This window comes from Trichomycterus rosablanca, chromosome 27 (genome assembly GCF_030014385.1).
Source record: "Trichomycterus rosablanca isolate fTriRos1 chromosome 27, fTriRos1.hap1, whole genome shotgun sequence".
In the NCBI taxonomy this organism is placed as follows: Eukaryota; Metazoa; Chordata; class Actinopteri; order Siluriformes; family Trichomycteridae; genus Trichomycterus; species Trichomycterus rosablanca.
In genome coordinates, this window is record NC_086014.1 from 14,373,249 (window position 1) to 14,398,553 (window position 25,305).

Below are 25,305 nucleotides of genomic sequence, written 5' to 3' on the forward strand. Positions count from 1 at the left end.
TCTTTACTGAAAAATAATACACAAGGATTCGCATTTAAAACACAAAATGCTGAATATGTGTCGGAAATCAAGGTGCAGCTTTATTGCTTCCCATCGTACAATGCTTCAACATGTTTCCCTCACTAAAATACATTCAGTATAGTAAAGAAAAGACAATACGATCGATAGAGGATTGTGATTGGACAGTGAGTACGTTTCATTTTGGCACAAATACAGCAATGCTTGGGACCGAAATACAGCAGATGTACTGCGTTTCCCTGTGGCACATTTTAAAGCACAGTGCATTTGTTGTATTTCAATCCCAAGCATTGCTGTATTTGTGCCAAAATGAAACGTACTCGCTGTCCAATCACAATCCTCTATCGATTTCAGCACCTCAGTCTGATTTTTTACTACAATTATTGTATTTCAGTGAGGCAAACATGTCGAAGCATTGCACGATGGAAAGCACAGCTGTGAGTCGATGCATTTCAATTCATTCGTATTCGATTCTGACACAAATTCAGCATTTTATTCTTTTAAATGCAAACCCACACACACGTTTAAGCAATAAAACTGCACTGTGAATTTTTTATAGTAGATGATGTACAGTTCTGACACAAATTTAGCATTTTATTCTCTTAAATGCAAATCCTTGTGTATTGTTTTTCAGTTAAGAGGTTGCGTAAGCAAAATGTCACTGGTTCAAGCCCCACTACTGCCAGGTTGCCACTGTTGGAGCCTTGAGCGAGGCTCTTAACCTTCAGTTGTTTAGACAATATACTGTCACAGTACTGTACGTCGCTTCGGATAAAAAAGCGTCTACTAAACGCCGGGAATGTGAATGTTCTGATCAGTCTTTTTTAGTTGAGCGTGTTGTGTGTAAGTCTGTGGGATTTAATCACGTGTTCCAAGGTGTCACGTTGCAGCCACGTGCACTGATACGCCAAAAAATATCAGCTACAAAATGAGCGTTTCGTTTGCTTGTTTGTTTAGTGCGTTTTATTTATCGATCCGTGTGAACATGGACGTCGAGGTGCTGGTGGGAAACTGAATGCCCCGCGGAGGAGACGAGTGGTACCGACGCCACTTCTGCACGGGTCACGGACTTTATCAGAGCTCGGTCCCGCTGTCTCTGTGTTTCCACTGAGGATGTGTTACTGACATGACAATGCCTCAGTGTGTGTGTGTGTGTGTGTGTGTGTGTGTATCGGAGGTGACAGATCGTCCCTGTTAGATACGTTCGTTTTCGGCTAAAAGAGCAGGAAACAGATTCCATTTCCTCTCCCAGTGAGATTGGATGAACAGGAAGTGGCTTTGTTTGTGTGTCGAGCAAGGACGGTCGAATAAAGTGTGTGTGTGTGTGTGTGTGTGACCCAGATCTATTACACTGCAGTTATTATAAACAGAAATCGTACCGTCTCTGTGAAGGTCAGTGACTGGGTGAAATGAGACGCGCTGCACTTTATACCCAGCTTTATTATTTTACCATCAATATACATCTTATAAACCATCATCCACTGTAGAATTTTAACTCTATATAGTCAGGTTATAAGGTAAACGTCTGTGTTTTCTTTTGCTTGCAATATAATGTCAGTAACAGGAGGAACGTAAACAACTCCGCCCGGATCTGTGTTTAAAATACTCTATTTTTACTCTTACAGTAAATTTGCTTTGATTCAATTGTTTTATTGTTATTTTTTAAACACACAACCTTCATCAGAAGTGTGTGGACCTTTATATAGCAGGAAAATACACAGATGAGTCAAAATATTAGAACCACCTGCCTAATACGCTGTCAAAACAACTCATGGACTGCACAAGACATGTGAAGAATGTCCTGTGGTATCTGGTACCATGATGTTACCAGGAGCTTCTTCAGCTTCTGAACGTTAGGAGATGGATCGTCTTAACATTTTTTTACTATTTTATTTCTGCATTTTCTCCCTTTTTTCACAATTTAGTCATAGCCAATTGGTCTCCGGCTCCGGAGGACCCCAATTTACGTTTGCATGTACAGTTTCGGCATTTAGCAGACACTTTTATCCAAAGTGACTTACAGTTATGACTGAACACAATTTTTGAGCAATTGAGTTGTTAGTTAGTTAGGTGAGTTAAGTTAGGGGCCTCGCTCAGGGACCCAACAGTGGCAACTTGGCGGTGGTGGGGCTTGAACCGGCAACCTTTTGATTACTAGTCCAGTACCTTAACCACTGAGCTATCACTACCCCCCGTGCGCTGATCTCCTTACACGGCATCGAAGACCCCGCCCACTTTTTAGTCTGGTCTTTTGGCTGTTGGACTGTTTGCACTGCCGATCATTCCTGCTAGGGGGCGCAGAGCCGAACTCTGGTGGGATCATCTTAACATCGCACAGACTACTGTTTCCAAACTGTCATTACCGTGCACATGTTGAGCGGTGGCTCAGTTCAAACCCCTGTTTGCATCAGTATAAAAGTCGAGCGGTCATGTGGAAGAGGGATTAATGATGATTGGTTGAAGCTTCAGCTTCAGTGGACCGGTCGTAGGTTATAGGTTTAGGATGCATCGACCTGTCTGGTCAGTTCGGACCTTAACGTTCGTCATCCTTCATTGACCTTTAAAGTTCACCGGGTATGAGCGCTCACTGAATCCATTAATAAGGATGAAATTCGCATAAATTATTTATTAGAACTTAATCCAGCTGAGATGGTGTGTGGTATCTAGCAGGGTGTGAAGGAACATAACCTGCTAATAACCTGCATGGCGGTGATGGTCAAATTGACAAGGATGTGAAGGATGTGGGAAAACAAGTCGATTAGCACCAGCACCAAGTTACGACTGATGAAACCCTTGGTCTGGGACCAGTAACAAAACACCATGTTGGTTTTCCTCAGAACTCCATGTCCATGTTGTTGGAGGGGACTCTGACCATGCAGGACTTCCTGTGAGAGTTCTCCTCCTGTCAAAGCCCTGAAAGAAAACATGTGCATGTGTTAAACGTCAAGGTCTCTTCGTATCACGGCCGTTTCACCTCGACCCACAGGGGCGGGAGTCACTGTTTCCATCACGACAAGAGCAGTTCCTGTTCAGGGGAACGTTCTTAAATCCTGATCAGTTTGCTGAGCGCAGAGTTTGTTCCCTTTCACATGATGAGGATGAACCACGTGGTTCGGTTGGGTGGCACCATATGATCTAAATAGGCTTGATAGTACTTACATATTCTTAAGCTTTAGAATGAGAAACGCACCAAAAACATAAGACGAACCATTAAACATTAAATACCAACCAGCAAAAGATAAAAACACCTGCCAAAGCACAGCTGTAAATCTGTCACACCTGCAAATCCAAAAGCACACCCGCAGAAATAAAAGCACACCTGCACAAGTGAGGGCACACCTGCAGAAACGAGAGCACACCTGCAAAAATGAAAGCACACCTGCAGAAATAAAAGCACACCTGCACAAGTGAGAGCACACCTGCACAAGTGAGAGCACACCTGCACAAGTGAGAGCACACCTGCAAAAACGAGAGCACACCTGCAGAAACGAGAGCACACCTGCAGAAATGAAAGCACACTTGCAAAATGAAAAGCACACCTGCAAAAACAAGAGCACACCTGCAGAAACGAGAGCACACCAGCACAAGTGAGAGCACACCTGCACAAGTGAGAGCACACCTGCAGAAACGAGAGCACACCTGCACAAGTGAGAGCACACCTGCACAAGTGAGAGCACACCTGCAGAAACGAGAGCACACCTGCACAAGTGAAAGCACACCTGCACAAACTAGAGCACACCTTCAAAAGTGAGAGTACATCTGCAAAAATGAGAGTACACCTGCGCAAGTGAGGGCACACCTGCACAAATGAGAGCACACCTGCACAAATGAGAGCACACCTGCACAAACGAGAGCACACTGCAGAAACAAGAGCACACCTGCACAAGTGAGAGCAGACCTGCAAAAACGAGAGCACACCTGCAGAAACGAGAGCACACCTGCAAAAACGAGAGCACACCTGCAGAAGTGAGAGTACACCTCTACTTCACTTCCGCGTGGACCTCGTGATTACAGGACCTCGTGTGTATGAACACAAGCTGCGTACATTACCGAGCGATCGTGGGCGCTGATCCCAGCGCATTCATATTTACGCCCTTTACTCGACCCTGCTGGTTTTTCTTAGCGGTGATGAATGGATTTCGTGCGCGAGGGTAACAGGAACATATTGAAGTGGTTTTAGGTTCACGTATCTGCTCGTTTCTGCCGGCGTTTCTTCTGACGGAGGGAATTTCCTCTTCGCTGCAGTCTGGATTTAATTCTAAGGCTTTTATGAACTGCTGTTGGATGGCATGAGGCCGGTCATCATTTACCTGCTTCATCCTGCTTCACGGGTCACGGTGGGGGAGATAGGTAGGAAACACCCTGGACAGGTTGCCACTCCATCACAGGGCACACACACACACGTTTGTATCTCTGATTGTCCTGTGTGGATGTCTAAGGGTTGTGGGAGAAAACCGGAGCACCCGGAGGAAACCCACGTGGACATAAGGAGAACATGCAAACTGGGAATCAAACCCAGGGCCTTCTTGCTGTGAGGCGACAGTGCTACCCACCGAGCCCCCCAGATATATGCAGAAATGTCAATTTGATCGCATTAGTCTGCATGAAAGCACGCCTACTGTCATTGGCCTTAAAATGTGTGTGTGTGTGTGTGTGTGTGTGTGGGTGTGTGTGGAGCATCTGACTACAGCACCAACAATTGGCCGTTACATAAGCGCTCTGCAGCTAGCTCAGGACATGCTCTTGCGTTTTAATTAAACCCCCCTCCCTCACACCACTACCAGTGACTCTTGCGTAACTGGAAACTAGCACCAGCGCTTCATCACTGACCGTAGCCACCAGCGTTCGATCTTCGATTCCTCTCATGTGCAGGACAGGGTTCTGATGGACTCTACACTGCTGGTTCCAGTAGAAAACCAGTAAGAACTCGATCAGCTTGTGTGGTAGTAATTCAGCCCGGTGCCCTTTTCTACAGCTCAGCTGGGCGGCGTTTTCTCTTGGCAGTGAATCACATGGTGTTTGGATCCAGACTGGTATACAGAGCATTCTCTGAAATGTGCTGAGTGGACCCGTCTGGTTCCGGAATGCAGCATCATGCAGCGTCGGGTTCTGAGCTGGAGAATCTGCTGATTTTAAATCACATTAGTGTTAGAATTCAGAAATGCTATCACAGTGGTTCTCAGTTTTAAGCCCTCCTGAAATACAGTCAGTTGCAGGAATAATTGACCTATTAAAATTATTATGACAGGTCAGGAGCTGTTGTTGTTGTTAGGAATAAAACATGGGACAAAACTCCTTTCCCATAGCACACTGTTGTAAATAATCTAGGGTGACCGTACGTCCTCTTTTTTATCACGGTATATTTTTAAGATTCTGTATGTTTTTTTTACATGACTGGGACTTTTTATATGTCTGTGGCTGATTCTGCTGTCGTAAGTATGTAGAACATAAAGAGTTTTTATTTCAGCATGTATATAATGAAGGTTTTAAGGACTATAAGCTTTGCTTGGCCCCACAAAATGACACAATATATGATGCAAACGTTTGCAGACTCCACTATACTTGACCACTGGTCTGTTGCAGAAAAGTGGACGACTGTTAACGTTGAAATAGCAACTAACATAAAGTAAGACAGACCTGGAAACCAGAGTTTTAATTATCGCTCTGAGAGCTTCTTTCTCGACTGTCTGTAGAGGAATCGTGTACTTGCGTATGTGGATCGTTACTGCGTTCGTAATGTTGTTGTTTGTAACAGCCGTGGCTCGACAGACCGTGCAGTATAAAGTGTTTCTAAACTGCCCACATGCCTCATTTCTTTGGCAGGTTCTACCGGTGCATATTTGGTCTCCCTCTCTTCATCCTCCATCTGTTTTTGTTTATTATTTTTTCACCAAATGCGAACACTAACTGGCTAACTTGTGAACTGTATCTAATCTGCACGGCGCTCCATAGCGCTTTTAGTGGAGAACACTATTATATAATTTGCTGCCTACTGAAGCCTACAGTTGTTGTATTAACTATACTATTGTATGGCGGTATATGGCGGAAAAACCTTATGGTACGAGGAATCAAAGACCCGGCACAAGCGCAAATGAAAATTCACAGATGAATTACAGAATAAATCCATGTTTTTGTCTCGGTCGGGATCCTTAGGAAGCACTAAGATAGAGAGAGGTCTTTGTAACGCCGTGATAGCGCCACATTCTGTCGAAATAGCTCCACTGATGAACTATTTTATTTGTTATTATTGTTAAGGGTTATACGCTGAATTGAAAGTAATAGGATGATCTGATCTTAAAGGCATTTGTTAGTTGTCTTGTTAAAAATGAGCTGTTTATTTATTACACTTCAATAACATAGTTGGATGGTTATTGATGCATTTGTCAAATATTTAAACATCTACTTAATACACATTGTCCTGTTTTTTTTAAACCGTAATTTGGTCACCCTAAATAACGTCCATCACGTCTGTCTGACTGAACGCGGTGCTGTTTGCTTGCGTTAATGTATTCCTGTGTGTGTGTGTTGCAGGTTAGACTGCATTGCTGCGTTGCCGGAGCTGTTATCAGACGCTGGAAGAGTCACTCAGCAGGTAGGACGATCAGCTTTGACTCTTTATCAGCACATAAATTTTTGTATACAAATTCCTGTTACTTAACAAAGTCGCTCTTAAACACCGATAACTCGAGTGCATAAACGCTCATGCTAACACAGCCAACGCGGCATGAGCGCACAAACGGTCGATACTGTACCTGACATGTGTTTTTATATTGCTGTGTAAGTTTGGACTTTCTCTTTTCACAAGTGTCATAAAGATGTTTGGAGCACTAAACTAGCACACTAGTGTCAGAGGAATATTAGTAGGAGCCGCGTCATGTTAGCAGCAAAGGGAAACAGATTATATCCAAATGAGGACAGTAAAAAAAACATTTAAAAAGGGACAAAATCAGACCAGCTGTAGTGCAAATCTTTTCTGTACCATTTTTGCAACTCTAACTGGAACACTGGTACAAGAAATTCATGCTTTCATACCATCTCGACTGTACCGGTTGGCTAGGGTGAGCATATAAAATAGTTTGCAGTCCAATGATCTGTAGCTGTTGTGATGCTTTATGGTGTGAAATGCAAAAGCTCCCTTTGCAGCAGTAACAGCATCTTCTCTTCACCGGACGAACTCTTTTCTTTAGCTGCACTTTGGTGTTTTGCTGAACTGGCACCTTTATTTAAGACTGACATGCACGTCAGCTTTGCAAACCGAGCAGCCCAGTATCACGGCTTTAGAGAGATAGAGAAATGGCAGGTTTGCCAACAGAGGAGCTGGCAAGCCTGAGAGGGAGAGACCGTGATGTGTAGAACTCCCACCTGGAGCGAATTAACAATAACGAGGTGCAGCAAGGAAACAACACACCATCTGCACCTCTGTGCCCCCTTTGCTGGCCCAAAGTGGCAATGCAGAACGACACGACTCCAACCGGGCTGACTTCAGTCTATCTGTCTGTACAATAACACCAGGACGTATATTAATATAGAGACAGGAATGGGTTTGGGTTTGATGTTTCGTGCTTCAGATTTGTGGATCTGCCTCCGTCTCCGTGGCTGGGTTAGCCGTTAGCAGTGTGACGGCGTGTCCTGGATTAAATCATGCGCTGGCGAGACTTATTGACGGTGCTGGAAAAGCACTAATGACCTCACCGCTCATCCCGCTGTCCGTCCCGAGCTTGTACTGATTTATTTTTCATTAACGTGACTTCAGCTGTTCTCCTGACCGCCGGAAGACAGACGTATACGTTATACAGATGAACCCTTTCTGTATCTCAGTACGGATCTCTCGGGGTTTGTTGCGTTCGGGACGTGGCCGTGCAGTTCGTCCCGTAGCTCATGTCGTGCTGTTGGTCTGTTATTCGTTTATATTCGTGTATGGGTGCGGCCTGCAGGAATCACTGTTAGACGTTGTAGATGCATAATGAGTTCCAGCTGGTCAGTGGCTAAACAACCGCCTCCGGTGGTCAGTAAGAGCACTTTTCTAGCGGTCCTGGCTGTGCACTTAAAGCCTGAAGTGTGCTAATTAGACATTCTGCTTAGTGAGGTTTGGTGCAGCCTGTTTAACATCTATAGTTTCTTTAAACTTCGCCTTTAAAGAGCAGAAATTTATTAGAAATTTATTATTTATTCATTTTTATGTTTAACCACCACTTAGTCCTGGTCAGGGTCACAGTAGGTTCAGTTCTCCCATGCTGAATGCAGTAACAAACCCCAAACAGGACGCCAAGTCATCACTAATGCAGCGATTCTGCACTTCATGGCATGCTGGATCCCTGACGTTCATCCACTGCAGATATACTCAAGTACTCTCTGTGCTTTCTGGTGGCCTCTACTTGCCTCACCTCACGATACTTTTACTGACCAAGCAGGACCACAAGCTAGTACAGGCCACCTATAGCACCCTGGTCAGCTGTGGAATTTTAATGAGGTGAACACACTACTCCTTTGGTAAGGCCACCACCTTAACCAAACCGAAGGCGTCACCGTTAAGAAGGCTATTCCACATTCCACTTCAGACACAGCCACTTGTGGTAGCTCGAGGTCCGAGCCTCGGGGGCATGGGTAATCCAATACATCCCATATTCATACTGTATTAAGGGATTTTAGAACCATGTGGCTTTTACACTAATCCAACATAAGAGCAGCAAACTGGATTATTGACAGAGATGATTGAAATGTATTACTTATTTTAATCCATTAAATCCACTGGATTATAGTGCGTATCGGGGCAGAAACGACACTTTATTTATTATGTTCCAGCACCAGTCAACCCCAAATCAACACTCAGCTCTTTCCTCTGGATGTAAACGGAAGCCTAGTGGTGGAGTTTTGTGCTATTAAATAAAAAGCTGAGAGTTCGAATCCCAGCTCTGCCGTTCAGCCATCGTTCAGCCACTGTTGGGCCCTTGAGCAAGTCCCTTAACTCTCTCTGCTCCAGGAGCGCCGTACAATATCTGACCCTGCACTCATCAATGTCAATTCCGTATAGCAATTCCTCCGCCGCTTGCACCACCCCCACACTGGTCGAGAAGTGTCCCGCTGTACTCTATACCTTCCTCCCACTATACTACTCGTGCCGGGACAGCAGGGGTCACTGTTGTAGCAGCAGTGAGTAGAAACCCTGTACAGCCTTTTCTCCATCAGATATTTGAGTCTGTCGAGCACTCGTCCAGGCTGGTAGCACCACCGAGACTGAGACTAGGTAGCTTACAAGGAAGTTGGAGTACCAGGGTACTAGTAACTCTTTTTTTGTTGTTGTTTAAGGGTTGGGTTCAGTTCTGATGAAGCTCTCTCGCTCTCTCTCTCTCTCTCTCTCTTCTGAAATGAGGTACAGTTGTTTTCGGTGGTGTCGAATTCAGCAGTGATTATGCAAGAGAACGGCCCCCTCCCTAAAGAGCCCCCACCCTGTTACTCTCTGATTAATATGTTCCATTACCAGACTGTGTGTGATGTGAAAAATGTCTGAGATAGAAGAGGGGGAGACACTCCAGGACCGTACGAGAATTTGGTATGGGGTGTAAAGTAGACCCGGAGCTCGGGACAGACGGGAAAAGAGGGAAGCGGAGAAGCGAAAACTATTCATTCCTGAGTGAAGTTACAGAGATCCGTCCCTCACCAGGTCCCTCTCTGGCTGGCACGTCTTTAAAGAGCCTCCCACTGCACCCCTGGCTGCACTCCAGACCCCCAAATCCACCCCCTCTCTCCATTATTCGCTATCCCCCCCTCCTCTGTTCAGCTTTCCCGAAAGCTTTTTGTACCCTTGTCATTTTTTCCTCCGTTTCCACATGTTATGATGTCATACATGTCATGAAAAGGTCTCGTTCTTCTCTGATAATGTGATCGGACTCGGACTCCAGGGCACGCTGCATGGCCAAAAGTTTGTAGACAGCCAAAAATCACATCTGTATCTGCTCATACGACATCACATTCTAAGCCGTGTGCATTTCTGTGAAGAGTTTTCTACATCCTTTCAATCTGTTTACGATATTTTGGACCTAAAATCTCTACAGTTGATTATTGGTGAAACATTGGCACCCCTATATTTCATACAAAAAATAATAAGGTCGCTCAGGTGGCACAGCGGTGAAACACGCTAGCACACCAGAGGGATTTCGAACACATCGTTTCGAATCTCAGCTCTGCCATCCGGCTACATGAACACCGATTGGCTGTTTGTTCACACAGGGTGGGAGAAGCCGAACCAGGGCTCCTCATAACTGGTGCAGCTACGACCTCTGCTGGCTGATTGGAGTCGAGGAATAATGTGGATCAGGGTGCGGCTCTCCGTACACAAAGCTGATCCGCATACGAACTCGCCTCGTGCGGGTGAAAAGAAGCAGTCGGTACTGCGCACGTGTCGGAGGGGGCGTGCAGTGGAGGGTTGTATCGGTAGTGGGAAGCGTAACGCTATCAGGGTAATTAGATATGACGAGATTAGGACGAAAATTGGGGGACAAATTGCAAAAACAAACAAAAAATAATAAAACTATGAACTAACTAACTTTATCTTCTACAATTTGACACGCTTACGGATTACGCCACGGTTCGTGCCGATAACCCTCGTGTTCTTTGGTTCAGAACCCCCCCCCCCCCCCCCCACCAGATTGAAGCCTAGATTGGCTTGGATGTCGTTACATCATTTATACTTGGCGTACGGTGCATAATTTAAGTTAGCGTGGGCGTAACGATTTATCTAAGACATTTACCCAATTTACTGTGAGATCAACCCCTCCAGCACCGCCCTAAAATAAAATCGCACCACCAAGCGTCCGAAATACCAATTAAGACGCCAAAGAGGAGGAGTACAAATAAAACCCTCATAGCGCAGAAAGAAAATCCGCTCGTCCTCGCAGCCTCGGCTGAACAAGCGACTTTTATGTGTCTCCAATTCCAAACATCTATTTTACAAGACGTGCAAAACAGAGCAAAAATAGAGAGTTAAATATTCGCTCTGGTTTGGTCTCGCTCTGTCTACACGTCTTTTCCTGGACTGATTTAATAAAGGCTGTTCTGCACTGACCTCACTGCTGCAGAATGTGCCAAACACACTTCATTCTGTGTGTGTGTGTGTGTGTGTGTGTGTGTGTTTGTTGTACAACTTCAAAGCTGAAAGAATTCGCTAATAAAGTTCATGTCGTGCCCCCCCCTTCCGACTTAAACGAACTGAGAAACAACCTGGTGCTTTTTTATCGTGTGTGTGTGTTGGAATGAAGTAAGACAGATAGTAGAAAGTAAGACAGATAGTATGAAGTAAGACAGATAGTAAAAAGTAAGACAGATAGTATGAAGTAAGACAGATAGAAATGCTCGAGCGTGGGTGATCATTCGTCTACACCAGCGTCCACATTTTACCCAGAACTACCGTACACTTCGGCGTGGGCGGCACTCAGATTTGCAAGGTGCTCGTAGTGCCAGGAGGTTCTGCGGATGTTCTTATCGGGAGAACGCGATTGGCCCTCGGTCTTTCTTTGGTCAGACGGGCACCGTGCCCTTCTTTGTAAAGCCTGCACTCACTGAGCACTTTATTAGGAACACCTACGGTAGCTACGTCCATTTGACATTTTATTAGCTGCACCAACCCCCTAGTGACCACACCCGTGTACTATGCTGTGAAATTCATAATGTAAGGTTTGTGCAGCATTCGAGTGTCTCACGTTCACTGGTTAATCTGCACTATGAGGCGTCCTAGCGAGCCTACAGCAATTCAGTTAGCGATCGTACAGTGGCTGACCCTGCTCTCTGACTCTGGCTTCCAAACCAGCTGGGATAGGTGAAGAAAGGATTTCATTGTACTGCGGTGGCCCATTGGGTAGCACTGTCTGTTTGATCCCCAGGCGGGGCGGTTCTGGTTCTGTGCCTTGTGCCCATTAAAAAGCTGGGATTGTTCCAGCACCCCCCCATGACAAATAAAGGCGTCCTATTCTTCTTCTGTTATTCTATTCTTCACTAATCTGTGAGTGTCTACATACTTTTGGTCACATCTTCCTTCCACGTCGTTAATCTGGAAATAAAAACAAGTGAATGTTTTCTTTTGTCTGGTGCGCTGAGGGTTGGAATGGTGAAATCGGACGAGCCGAACTGCGACATCCATCACAGACGGCAGGCGGTGATGTGCTGAGGTGAATCAATTCCTCCCTGATCTGGTTCTCACCAGGTGCAGGTCTGCAGGTCATGAGCAACAAAAATAAAATAAAATAAAACATCCTGTCCTTTTTTTTTTTATCATGCCGTGCATGCACTGTGCTTGGGAGCTAACCAGCGACGTGCCACATTTAGATTGAGGGGGTGCAGCTATTTCAGGCAGGTATGTGCTGCGGCTTTAGGAGATGCCGTGTGTGTGTGTGTGTGTGTGTGTGTGTGTGTGTGTGTGTGTGTGGTGCTCGTATCTGCTGGGATAAACGTTTCTAAATGCTTAAAAGGCTTCTAACAGGCTTCTCGCCAGACGACAGACCCGATTACCCGCCTTGAATAATGAATTGAATATTGATTTAGATTTTTTACGTCGCCCAGGGACGGACGCGTGTCTCCATTTTATACGTCTGCAGAAAAGTGTCCATGTCTGTGTTTTTTTCCTTATAATTATTGTTTCTTCTTGTATTTTTTCTCTGTCGGTCAGCAGTGCTTGCTCCTGCACCCCGTGATTAAAAACGCATCAGACGATACGCTGCAGCACCGAGGGTTTTTCTCTCGGACGCTTGGTACAAAGTTCAGCGACTCTCAGCAAGTCCTGCGTGACGTGACATGAATTCTGTGGCCAAATATATGCGTCGTCCCCCAATTTAGTCATATCCAATTACCCGATTGTATTTTCTTCTGTATCGCCGCTTCTTTTTCCCTGCGTGAGGCAGGTTCATACGGAGATCTGTATCGCGCACGGAGAGTCACGCACCGATCTCCATTATCCCCCGTCTCTGTGCAGCACCGTCCATCAGCCAGCAGAGGGCGTAACTCACGTAGTGCCTGCCTCACGCTCCCTCCGACGTGTGTGCAGTGTGCACAGCTTCCAAGACCCTGCCCACTTTCCGGTCCGGTCTTTTTCCCACCCGGCAGATTGCAGAATGGCCAATTATGCCCGCTAGTGGGCGCCCAGTTGACCGGTAGCAGTTCTGAGTCCCAGAATCCCAGTGCTGGTGTGCTTGCTAGTGGAATACCCCACTGCACCACCTGCAGGGCGCTTGAGTAATTGCTGCAGTTAGGAGGAATCTTCTACGGCCCTCCTTCTCTCGGACGAGCCAGTCGTCATCCGTGTAGTCGCCCAGCCGGCCGATAGCACAGCTGAGATTCAAACTCGTGAGCTCGAGAACTGTCGTGTAGTGTCCCGATTTTAAATGCTCGATTACCCGGAGCAATCCGGTGACCTAGAATCATCGTACTGCTTCAAGATCAGAAGATCTTTGTTGTATCAGCATGGAGAGCGCATGATATCATACAGGACCAGATTTAGGTGGCATCCTCTCGTACCGTGTGACGAGGAGACCTGATCTGAGGTCAGAGGTCTGAGGTCAGTCCTAACCCTGAGAACCAGCTCTGAACTGAACACTTGCTTCTACAGAGTTTGAGTCGTCCAATCCAGCCTGGAATCCACCCCGCCCCGTAGTGTGTGTGTGTGTGTGTGTGTGTGTGTGTGTACGTGTACTACAGAGAGTTCATTATTCGGCTAAACTTTGAACACCATAAATTTCCCCCTTGTAAAGCTCGACTCCTCTTTTCTCGTCCCGTGTTCCCATGCTGAGCGAGTAACCATCACAACTGTGCAAACTGGCATCGCCGAGCTCGTAAACACCCCCCTAAATCAACCCGAATTGAGTCACTCGTCCTGATTTACCTACCGGTAGTTAATAACTAGTCCTGTAACTGAACACTGAGGACCTGGGTTGGGTCTGAGGTTCTGGTCTTCGTCTGTGAGAAGTTTTATCCGAAAAGATCATCAAACCACAAATCACGCTCTTATCTCGCCGTGCCGCACTTATGCTAACACCGCGGTTCAGTTTAGTCCTCTAATACCAGCGTGATCTGCTCTAATGGTTCCTGAGTTCCAGCTAAAACAGCTGGATGTAACAGGTGTGTATTGCTATAGGTGCAAGCAGGTTAATATACACGTGGGGTGAGGTACGAGGTGTGTGTGTGTGTGTGTGTGTGTTGGCGATCCTTCCCTCCCAGTGTATACTCGGCCAGATTAATGGTGTTGCTCCGAGACGATTGCTCAACATCCTGCGAGTGTTAAACGAAACCAAATGCGTTTGGAACGCGGCCCGCACTCCTGAAGGGAACATGAGCCGCGTCCCGAAAGCATTCCGGTCCGTTCAGCACTCGCTCGTGTGGCGGTAATCTGGGTGAATGGTGGTTCAGTCGGTGTGTGGGTGTGTGTGTGTGTGGGTGCGACTCCATCTGGTTTTGGTTTTAATCTTTATCAGGATGCACAGCCTGTCTGAATTTCTCTCAGTGCAGATTCAGTGGTGTGAAAAGTATCTCTGATCTCTGTTATTGTTATAGGATTCAGCTCATGGACAGATGACCTTATATTTATCTGATTCCAGCTTTCCTTTAGGATATCCACGACCAAATTATCACCATACCACCATACCATAGCAATACCACGACCAGATCATCACTATACCACCATACCATAGCAATACCACGACCAAATTATCACCATACCACCATACCATAGCAATACCACGACCAGATAATCACTATACCACCATACCATAGCAATACCACGACCAGATCATCACTATACCACCATACCATAGCAATACCACGACCAGATAATCACTATACCACCATACCATAGCAATACCACGACCAGATCATCACTATACCACCATACCATAGCAATACCACGACCAGATCATCACTATACCACCATACCATAGCAATACCACGACCAGATAATCACTATACCACCATACCATAGCAATACCACGACCAGATCATCACTATACCACCATACCATAGCAATACCACGACCAGATCATCACTATACCACCATACCATAGCAATACCACGACCAGATCATCACTATACCACCATACCATAGCAATACCACGACCAGATCATCACTATACCACCATACCATAGCAATACCACGACCAGATCATCACTATACCACCATACCATAGCAATACCACGACCAGATAATCACTATACCACCATACCATAGCAATACCACGACCAGATCATCACTATACCACCATACCATAGCAATACCACGACCAGATCATCACTATACCACCATACCATAGCAATACCACGACCAGATCATCACTATACCACCATACCATAGCAATACCACGACCAGATCATCACTATACCACCATACCATAGCAATACCACGACCAGATCATCACTATACCACCATACCATAGCAATACCACGACCAGATCATCACTATACCACCATACCATAGCAATACCACGACCAGATCATCACTATACCACCATACCATAGCAATACCACGACCAGATAATCACTATACCACCATACCATAGCAATACCACGACCAGATCATCACTATACCACCATACCATAGCAATACCACGACCAGATAATCACTATACCACCATACCATAGCAATACCACGACCAGATCATCACTATACCACCATACCATAGCAATACCACGACCAGATCATCACTATACCACCATACCATAGCAATACCACGACCAGATCATCACTATACCACCATACCATAGCAATACCACGACCAGATAATCACTATACCACTGCCACATTGTCACCGTACCATCACCAAATTTTTACTGTACCACCACCACGTCATTGCAATATCACCACATAATCACCGAACCGCTGCCACTTCATCGCCATACCACTACCACATCAGCATACTATCACATTATCACCGTACGACCACCAAGTAATAACAATACCACCACCATATTATCACTGTACCACCACCACATCATCATACCACTATCACATCATCATTATACCACTACATCATAGCAATACCATTACCACATAATCACTGTACCACTACCACGTCATTACCATACCACTACCACATCATAATACCATCACATTATCACCATACCACTACCACATCATAATACCATCACATTATCACCATACCACTACCACATCATCACCATACCATGACATCATAACCATATTACCACCACATCATCACTGTACCACTGCCACATCATCACCAGGCCACCACCACATAATCATGCTATCACATTGTCACCATACCACCATATTATTATTGTACCACCACCATATCACCACTATACCACCACCGTATTAGCATCACCATACTACTACCACATCATCCCCATACATGACATCATCACTGTACCACCACCACATCATAACCGTTCCACTACCACACCATCACATTATCACCATACTATTACCAGATCATCACTGTACCACCACCACATCGTCACCATACCACCGCTACATTAGCATCACCATACTACTACCACATACTGTAAGTCTAAATATGTATTCATTTTTAACTTTTATTCTAAATGTTTTGTTGCAATGGTTTGAACATTTTAGTGCATTTGTCCCCCAGTTTTCTCCCAGTCTGGTCGAATCCCATCACAATTTATATTTCACATCTACTGCTGTAGACCTCCACTCACAAGCTCCCTCTGATTGTGTGCACTGAGCTACTGCTAGTGTGTTGTATTGTTGCGCCACCGAGCACCAAATTCATTTTTGAGGTGAAGTTTGTTATTTCACGTTGTGTCTTGATGAAAGAGAAACTTGATGTAAGGAGGTGAAGTTAAATAGAACTATAAAAGTGAGAATGCTCACAAAAAAAGTGATAAAGAACTATTATTTGTTTAGCTCGGTTTTCTCCCTGACTGATCTCATGTCCTGTCCAGCTGGATGGACAAGAACGTCAGGACTGGAAGGAGGATGGAAAAGTCAACATTTTCCCACCGTGCACTTCGACGTCACTAAAAAACCAGTTGAGAACAGAATGGTTGTCTGGCTCTCGGCTCAGGTTCATCATTTTGTTCTTTCTGTTTGCTCTTCAAACACGTTTTATCTGATGTAAAAAAGCTCCGTCCTGCCGTGTGCAGACACCAAAACCTCACTGATTGTTCTCCACGCGGATCTGAGCCGCCGGGGCGGAGGTGGAGCATGCTCAGTGCGGAGTTTGGCTGGTGTGAGGGGTGTGATGGGGCGCTGGTGGGGTTAAATATTCCTCACAGATGTGCTCACGTACGTTTTTCAGCCTCTTTTTCAGTCCACGCTCTCTGTTCCTTTCTCCAGCTGTGCGGAAGCAGGGGCTTCATTCCTGGCATAGTCTGTGTTGTTGTAAAACTTGCTTGACTGTGAACAGTGACACTCACGTTTCAGCAGCTTCTTTTGCCAGGAAGAAAAAAAAAGACTTTTATATCAGAAAACCTGCAATAAACTTTAAAATGAACATAATTTAGTATAAACGATTCCTCAGGTCATGAATCAGTCGTCCAGCAAAGTGACTCGATGAAACCAGACCGAGTTTAAGTGTTGAGGTCGGACTGACGATACATTAGGAGTTAGAAACACTACTTCAGCAGGTCTGTCTCTTTTTCTCCCATAATGCACTTGTGCGACAGAGCCACGTCGCAGGCATCTGTAAATTGGCTGTAAATCCTCACAAATCCACGTTTATGGCAGAAAAATGTGGAAAGATGAGAGGGATGCGGTGATTCTGAGAGAGAGAGAATGAGAGAGAGGGAAGTGATGATAAAAACAGATCAAGAGCCATGATGATGCAAATCCCAGCTCCTGTTATATTACTGCTGAGAAGAATAGATGGAGAAATGGATGGATGAATACATAATTAAAATATATATGGATAAATTACTGGATGGATGGGTGGGTTGGTTTGTGGCTGGATGGATGGATCGATAAATAAACAGGTGGATGGGTGGATGGATGAATGAATAAACAGGTGGATGGGTGAATGAATACATAAATAAACAAATGGATGGATAAATAAGTGGATGGATGGATGGATGAATGGATAAATAGGTGGGTGAATAAATAAATGGATGGATAAATAAGTGGATGGATGGATGGATGAATGGATAAATAGGTGGGTGAATAAATAAATGGATGGATAAATAAGTGGATGGATGGATGGATAAATAAACAGTTCGGTGGGTGGATGGATGAATAAATAAATAGATGGATGGATGATTAAATGGATGGATGGATGGATGAAGGGATGGATGGATGGATGATTAAATGGATGGATGGATGGATGAAGGGATGGATGGATGGATGATTAAATGGATGGATGGATGGATGAAGGGATGGATGGATGGATGATTAAATGGATGGATGGATGGATGAAGGGATGGATGGATGGATGATTAAATGGATGGATGGATGGATGAAGGGATGGATGGATGAATAAATAAGTGGATGGATGGATGATTAAATGGATGGATGGATGGATGAAGGGATGGATGGATGGATGATTAAATGGATGGATGGATGGATGAAGGGATGGATGGATGGATGATTAAATGGATGGATGGATGGATGAAGGGATGGATGGATGGATGATTAAATGGATGGATGGATGGATGAAGGGATGGATGGATGGATGATTAAATGGATGGATGGATGGATGAAGGGATGGATGGATGAATAAATAAGTGGATGGATGGGTGGGTCGGTGGGTGGATGGATGATAACTAGATGGATAAACAGATGGATGGATAAATGGTTGGATGGATGGATGGATAAATAAATGGATGGCTGGGTGGGTTTGTGGGTGGATGGATGAATAAATAAACAGATGGATGGGTGGATGGATGAATGAATACATAAATAAACAAATGGATCGATAAATAAGTGGATGGATGGATGGATGAATGGATAAATAGGTGGATGGATAAATAAATGGATGGATAAATAAGTGGATGGATGGATGGATGAATGGATAAATAGGTGGGTGAATAAATAAATGGATGGATAAATAAGTGGATGGATGGATGGATAAATAAACAGTTTGGTGGGTGGATGGATGAATAAATAAATAGATGGATGGATGATTAAATGGATGGATGGATGGATGAAGGGATGGATGGATGAATAAATAAGTGGATGGATGGGTGGGTTTGTGGGTGGATGGATGATAACTAGATGGATGGATAAACAGATGGATGGATAAATGGTTGGATGGATGGATGGATAAATAAATGGATGGCTGGGTGGGTTTGTGGGTGGATGGATGAATAAATAAACAGATGGATGGATGTATGGATGGAATAAAAGTAAATAAAGGTGGTGTGAAACTAGGTGCACATTCACCCTCTCATCACAGTGCAGGTGTGTGATATAACAGATCACTGAATTCACTCGCTCACACTGCATTAACTTCAAAGAGTCGCTGGATCCACCCTCGTTCTCTCGCGCCCACCATCGTTTTACAATTCAGCTTTTGTTCGTTTTTGTCTCTCTAAGCCCTCACTAAGCTCCCAAACATGACGGGACAGGACGGGACATCTACTTCATTTTCAAAGCTCTAAAGAAAAAGTGTATATGTGTGTGTGTGTGTGTGTGTGTGTGTGGTTCTGTAGACTGTGTGTCGTTATATTTTTATTATTTATCTTTTGACCTACACGTTGACCTTCAACTGAGCGTTAAACGTGGAGAGCTGAAGAGCTCCGGACGTTGCACAAGTCTGTCCAAACACAGGAAGTGTGTGAGTGAAGTAATACTGTAGGAAACGGCTACACACGCCCAGCCTGCGTACACTCTCCATGAACCCTGTCCGCACAACACACCGCGTTATCACTGGTTTCCATGGAAACCTCACAAACACCAACGCATATGGTTTGCTTTACTGTCCGCACACTGGGAACACACACACACACACACACACACACACACACACTGTAACATGCAGCGCATGCAAACGTTTCTGACCCTCGACTTCGCTGAAATGCATCTCTGGTGTAATTCAAATGTAAAATCCATGCATCACTCCAGTCCTCTGGTGCACCTTAAACAGTCACGCCTCACAAACAGGAGGAAAAGCCTCTAAACAACCAAGGGGGTCAAAGGTTAATGGTTCCCAATTCACCTCCCCTGTGTCGTGAACTTGACTACAGCCTGAGGGGTCAAAATCCTAAATAGAGATTTACACTGAACAGAGGAGGGGCAGAATGTCACAAATGACAGTGTGCGTGTGTATCTGTGTGTGTGTGTGGGGTTCAGTATAGTGTTTGTGTTCAGTAGGTTTTGTGTGTGTGTGAGATTCAGTACACTGTGTGTGTATGTGTGTGTGTGTGGGGTTCAGTATAGTGTTTGTGTTCAGTAGGTTGTGTGTGTGTGTGTGTATTCTGTGGACAGTGTGTGTGTGGTTCAGTATATTGTGTGTGTGTTCAGTATACTGTGTGTGTGTATGATGTGTGTGTGGTTTAGTAGACTGTGTTTGTGTGTGTTGTGTATATGTGTGGTCCCGTAGACAGTGTGTGTGTGTGTGTGTGTGTGTTTGTGGTTTAGTAGACAGTGTTTTTGTGTGTGTGTGATTCAGTAGACAGTGTGTGTGTGTTTGTGGTTTAGTAGACAGTGTGTGTGTGTGTGTGTGTGTGTGGTTTAGTAGACAGTGTTTTTGTGTGTGTGTGATTCAGTAGACAGTGTGTGTTTGTGGTTCAGTGTATGTGTGTGTGTGTTCAGTTCAGTAGACTGTATGTGTGTGTGATTCAGTACACTGTTTGTGTGTGTGTGTGTGTGTGTGTGTGAGAGTGATTCAGTACACTGTGTGTGTGTGTGTGTGTGTGAGTGATTCAGTATATGTGTGTGTGTGTGTGTGTGTGTGTGTGTGTGTGTGTGTGATTCAGTACACTGTTTGTGTGTGTGTGTGTGTGTGTGTGTGTGTGTGTGAGAGTGATTCAGTACACTGTGTGTGTGTGTGTGTGTGTGTGTGTGTGTGTGTGTGAGTGATTCAGTACACTGTGTGTGTGTGTGTGTGTGTGTGAGTGATTCAGTACACTGTGTGTGTGTGTGTGTGTGTGTGTGTGAGTGATTCAGTACACTGTGTGTGTGTGTGTGTGTGTGTGAGTGATTCAGTACACTGTGTGTGTGTGTGTGTGTGTGTGAGTGATTCAGTACACTGTGTGTGTGTGTGTGTGTGTGTGTGAGTGATTCAGTACACTGTGTGTGTGTGTGTGTGTGTGTGTGTGAGTGATTCAGTACACTGTGTGTGTGTGTGTGTGTGTGTGTGAGTGATTCAGTACACTGTGTGTGTGTGTGTGTGTGTGTGTGTGTGTGTGTGTGTGTGAGTGATTCAGTACACTGTGTGTGTGTGTGTGTGTGTGTGTGTGAGTGATTCAGTACACTGTGTGTGTGTGTGTGTGTGTGTGTGTGTGTGTGTGTGTGTGTGTGTGTGTTGAGGCAGGCCAGGTTAAACATTAGCTGAGTGTGGAATGATTCAGGTGGATTATGAATCACTTCCACGTCCCTGTACTGTTCTGATCTCTCCCAGTTCAACCACTGACACTCCTGATCCCAAACCTCTGCTGCACTGGGTCCGATATAAACCCTATACCATGAAGAACGGGATAACCTGCCCAAATCCAAATTTGTTCTGGCCTTTGTGTACTTGATCAGATACAGTCCATTTTATTTTGGAAAACGTTTGTAAACCCTCTATGCTCCTGACCCCAGGGTGAGATATTCCAGTGAGAAACTGATCACGATTATAAGTAATTAGTGCAGAAATCTGGTAATCCGGAGGGATCACAAACATCTTGCAGCTTTTAAAAGGCTTAGAAGGGCGTGGCAGTGAAAAAAGAACTTTTAAATAATTGCAAGAGGAAGTGCACACACCACACACCACACACACCACACACCACACACACACACACCACACACACACCACACACACACACACTGTATTGTTCATCATAAACAAATGAAAGCAGCGGAGAAGCAACTCGAGTGAGCGTAAATCAGTAATGGATTTACAAAACAGAATAAAGGGGCGGAGGAGGAGGTATAAATGTGAGGAGGCGTGTATACAGTAAAGTACACACACACACACACACACACACACACACACACAGCGAGTAAAGTGCCTGGTTAAACAGAGATTGAGTGATAAACAGAAGATAATGTGATGGTGAGCGAGGAAGCTCAGATGTGTCACTGGTTTGGTTGAGTCACTGGTCACTGAGACGACACATTGAAATATTTTCTTTAAAGATTCTTGTTTTTAATGCATTTTACAAGGTGTCCCAACTTTTTTTGGATGGAAATGAATGAATATATGAATACAGACACTAATAAACACACAGCTGACCTTCAACTGTACTCACACACACACACACACACACACACACACACACACACACACACACACACATCGGGGCGGTCCCTGAGCAGACCTGCTGCATTCTGATTGGTCAGGACGAATCGGGCCGGTTTAGGAGGTCACGTGATGAGTTTAGCTTCCCTCCCGGTCGGGCTGAGATTCATTCGCCGAGTTGTTCGCTCTCCGGTCCGTGCACGTACACACTCGTGTGGATACACACCCGTATGTAAACACACACACACACACACACACACACACACACTGCTGCGGGACGAACCGGGGCTCGGATTTACGGTACTCGGTGTGCGCGCGCTGCGAGGATGAGCGCGAGGGACTGAGCGGATCCGTGCACGCGCATTTCAGGCTGGGACGGACATGCCTGTTTAGTCCGGTGTAGAGACACACAGAAATACACACAATCATACAGGTGGGTGTGTTTACTTTTTACAAGTGTGTGTTTACATTGTGTTGCGTCGCTAGTTCTCTTTCTGTAGTGTGTGTGTGTGTGTGTGTGTGTGTGTGTGTGTTTACTCGCGTGTTTTCCCGCGTGCACACAAATAAACATACGCTGACCTGGGGGGTGGGGGTATTCGTCCCCAAACCATTGTTGTCCGTAGAAAGTATTCGCACCCCTTGATGGACTATCTTCGTAACTCGTGTAGTTGTAATAAGTTGGCTTTCTCTTTCTAAGGTCTATCTTTATGATAAAGTCTCTCCACTAACAAATCACGCATTCAAAACAAACTAGGGATTTGATCTTTTAAATCAAGAGAAGGATGCCTGACCGTTCTGTCACTAAAGATATGCCCTATGCTTCAGTTTATTCATGCCTTCATTGTCTGTTTACTGCTGCTTTAACCTGGTCAGGATCGCAGTGGGTGCAGTTCGCTGTAGGAAACACCCCGGACAGGTCGCCACTCCATCACAGGGCTCACACACACACTAACTTAGGATATTTTGTATCTTCAGTTGTCCTACTTGTATGTCTTTGAACTGTGGGAGGAAACCAGAGCTTCTAAAGGAAACCCACACAGACGAAGGGAATCGAACCCAGGACCTTCTTGTTTGTGAGGCGACTGTGCTACCCACCGAGCCACCGTGCCTCAGTTTAGTCTATTATAAACAAGACGATATTAAACTGCAGTTGCACTGTAACAGTGAGGCTGCGTCTTTAAGCTAAACAGTTTTAAACTCGTTGCTACTCAAATCGAAGTCTTAATGCTCATATTGTCTTAAAACTTATGCCAAAAAGTCTTAATACACATATTAAAAAGTCTTAGTACTCGTATTTAAGTCTTAATACTCATATTGTCTTAAAACTCATGTCAAAAAGTCTTAATACTCATTTAAAAGTCTTAATACTCATATCAAAAAGTCTTAGTACTCGTATTTAAGTCTTAATACTCATATCAAAAAGTCTTAGTACTCGTATTTAAGTCTTGATACTCATATTGTCTTAAAACTTATGCCAAAAAGTCTTAATACACATATTAAAAAGTCTTAGTACTCGTATTTAAGTCTTAATACTCATATTGTCTTAAAACTTATGCCAAAAAGTCTTAATACTCATATCAAAAAGTCTTAGTACTCGTATTTAAGTCTTAATACTCATATTAAAAAGTCTTAGTACTCGTATTTAAGTCTTGATACTCATATTGTCTTAAAACTCATGTCAAAAAGTCTTAATACTCATATTTAAAAGTCTTAATACTCATATCAAAAAGTCTTAGTACTCGTATTTAAGTCTTAATACTCATATTGTCTTAAAACTTATGCCAAAAAGTCTTAATACACATATTAAAAAGTCTTAGTACTCGTATTTAAGTCTTGATACTCATATTGTCTTAAAACTCATGTCAAAAAGTCTTAATACTCATATTTAAAAGTCTTAATACTCATATCAAAAAGTCTTAGTACTCGTATTTAAGTCTTAATACTCATATCAAAAAGTCTTAGTACTCGTATTTAAAAGTCTTAATACTCATATCAAAAAGTCTTAGTACTCGTATTTAAAAGTCTTAATACTCATATCAAAAAGTCTTAGTACTCGTATTTAAAAGTCTTAATACTCATATCAAAAAGTCTTAATACTCATATTGAAACATCTTAATACTTGTATCAAAAAGTCATAATACTAATATTTAAGTTTTAATACTGATATCGAAGTCTTAAGACAGATATTCAAGTCTTAATACTCATAGTTAGAAGTCTTTATACTCCAGTGATAGCTCAGTGGTTAAGGTACTGGACTAGTAAACAGAAGGTTGCCGGTTCAAGCCCCGCTACCACCAAGTTGCCACTGTTGGGTCCCTGAGCAAGGCCCTTAACCCTCAATTGCTCATCGTGTAAGTCGCTTTGGATAAAAGCGTCTGCTAAATGCTGAAAATGTAAATGTAAATGTTATACTCATATTTAAGTCCTAATACTCATATTGTCTTAAAACTTATGTCAAAAGTCTTAATACTCATAATGAAACGTCTTAATATTGATATTTAAAAGTCTTAATGCTTAGATTGAAAAGTCTAAAACGTTAAGGTTCTCAGTTTAAAATTAAGTTTAAAGTTCTTTACTTGCTGTCAGTTAGACTAGAGACTAATTTAACTCGTTCCGAAACAAAAAAACTGGTACTTGGGTTTAGAATCAATACTTTATACCTTATTACTGCAAATAATAAATAAACCTAACAAGGATCACTTACATCAAACTGCAATAAAGTTTTATTTACTGAGAGGACGTTTAGCAAAATGTTGTTTCGACTCTTCAACAAAGTGGCAGAACTTGTACTTCGATAAGGTGTAAGATGCGAAGGTTAGGTTTAAACTAAATTTGTGTTCTATCAGTTTAACAGTCAGGCAGGTAACAAACAGCCCAGCTGTAAAACAAGTTGGTGGTAGCATTACATTATAGAGATGCTTTAATTCAACGGGAACTGGCTGTCTGGTAGGAT

At 44.0% G+C, this 25,305-nt stretch overlaps 1 protein-coding gene across 5 annotated transcripts in view; it reads left to right on the forward strand.

Annotated features, from left to right (window-relative positions):
* The window catches only part of add3a (adducin 3 (gamma) a), a 222,836-nt gene that overhangs the window by 164,884 nt on the left and 32,647 nt on the right, over positions 1-25,305 (forward strand). For 2 of the 5 annotated variants that reach the window (XM_062989800.1, XM_062989801.1), the window contains exons 1-2: positions 4,920-4,937; positions 6,550-6,610. The gene's annotated coding sequence lies outside the window, so the exon portion shown is untranslated. Of the gene's footprint in view, positions 1-4,919; positions 4,938-6,549; positions 6,611-22,521; positions 22,786-25,305 lie in introns of those variants that run through there. The other 3 variants (XM_062989803.1, XM_062989804.1, XM_062989802.1) reach the window with 2 other exon arrangements.